Source organism: Amphimedon queenslandica, unplaced genomic scaffold (genome assembly GCF_000090795.2).
Source record: "Amphimedon queenslandica unplaced genomic scaffold, v1.1 AMPQUscaffold_12636, whole genome shotgun sequence".
NCBI classification, from domain to species: domain Eukaryota; kingdom Metazoa; phylum Porifera; class Demospongiae; order Haplosclerida; family Niphatidae; genus Amphimedon; species Amphimedon queenslandica.
In genome coordinates this window covers 26,632-28,485 of record NW_003547128.1, presented here as the reverse complement: position 1 = coordinate 28,485, position 1,854 = coordinate 26,632, and the positions used below count along the sequence as shown (strand labels likewise).

General features: G+C 32.0%; 1 long non-coding RNA gene across 1 annotated transcript in view; it reads right to left on the bottom strand.

Annotated features, from left to right (window-relative positions):
* Positions 1-1,518: 1,518 nt before the first annotated feature.
* LOC109587259 (uncharacterized) overlaps positions 1,519-1,854 on the bottom strand; it is a 10,379-nt gene continuing 10,043 nt past the window's right edge. Inside the window, exon 3 of the long non-coding RNA XR_002187499.1 lies at positions 1,519-1,641. This is a non-coding gene — a long non-coding RNA (uncharacterized LOC109587259). The remainder of the gene's footprint in view (positions 1,642-1,854) is intronic.

Genomic DNA, 1,854 nt, shown 5'->3' with positions numbered 1-1,854 from the left:
TAAGGAAAAAGAAGCAAAGAGAAGTGTCGCCATTATCAAAACATGGGTAAAACCAAAACTAAATGCCGGAATTACCTGGAATGGTTGCAAAATATGTACTGTGGTAAGTACAGGCGCAGAAATGAGTGCTGTGGACGTCGAGATAAAGATTGTGTGAGCTACTGGATAGGCTCTGTTGTTGTTCCAATAATTGTACTCTTAGTTGTGGTGTGTTTTGTATTATTTGCATTGGCAGCAAAAGGCCAATTGCCTAAGGTCATCAAAAAAATATTTCCATTCATTTAGCTCTACATGCATTTCTTTTGATTGTATGTGTATCATGTTCAAAAGTAATTATCATCAGATAAAGAGTTGATGGAGTAATGCAAAGGCAAGACCTTAAATTTTTATACCCACTATATGTGCTTTCATATGCAGAATTAAAGCACACATCACACAGCATTATATACTGTGGGGAATAAAATAACCAAAGTTAGCTTACTGTCTAGCAAACATTACAAGCAACATGCTGCCTGTATGGGATAAAGAACCTTTCTATTTCTTGTATAACTACAGCAAACATATGAAGGGATTGAGAGAAATTAAGTCAGTAGTGATCACACAAAAGTACATGTACCTGCAAGTACACAAAATACACATGTAACTACATGCACAGTATATGTGTACAAGTATTGGACAAATTGATTTTCAGTGTCATATAAGAGCAAGAGAAATGTACTGCACATATTATTGCAATTAATCTAATCATGCTAATATTAATTAATTAATATTACAATAGCTTACAATTTCCACTAAGAGAAGAGAAGACGTCCAAAAGTTAATGACTTGATTGAGCTGAACAACCAAACCGTACCTTTGCGAGAGGGAGGGGGAGAGAGAGAAAGGCAGAGAGAGGGGGGAGAGAAGAAGAAAAAAAAACAATTACTCAAAAACCTACCTTAATGTAAATAAAAATATCTACGGGTAATTAATGATAATAATATGATGATATATTAATCAAGCAATTGTACACATACAAGACTCATTAGCCACAACAAATAACAATATGATAATTATCAATGTAAAACTCAATATATACAGTGATCAGTGACACTAGTTGTATATCAATGGACAGTATCTCTTTAGACTCACTAGTCATTCATCATCTTAAGAACAGAGACTGGTGAAGTGAATGACCATCCAATCCATGGAACTTTTGCTTTTTCCACATTCTTTGATTCTTCTCAGTTATTATGAATTTTTTGACATTTAATAATACTGTCATTTTGCATTAGCTAAATTCAGTTACTACTCTTGGTTACTATAAAGACAGAAGTTCAATACTTTGATAAATTACAGTCTCTGTCCACCATTCACGATTTTCCAGGAAAAAAAAAGACATCAGCGATTGGGGACTTTCCCTAGTGATTATTTTTATTATACACGTGTCAGCACGTGACAAAGTAGGTGTGACTAAACTGACTATAAGTAGGCAGGTCTACAGTTCAATGAATTAATATTTTTAAAAATTCAGTTGTTTGGAATAATATCAAAATTAGACCAGAATGGATCAAATTAGTACAATAATAATTATTATTTACAGCAACTAATAATGAATAATACGATTTCAAATTATTTGATTTGAAGAGCTTTAAAATGATTCTGTAGAAAAAGAAAAAGGAGAGAAAGAGAAGAGAAATAAATAATAATAATAATAATAAAAGCATAAATCACACATAATAAACTTCATGGTACACTCAATTTATGAACTGTATAGTGTATATGTACATGTACAACATGTGACGATTAAGATCAAATTTATTACCATTACGTTAACATCACCAACTCATTTAATAACAGACTATAACACACAAA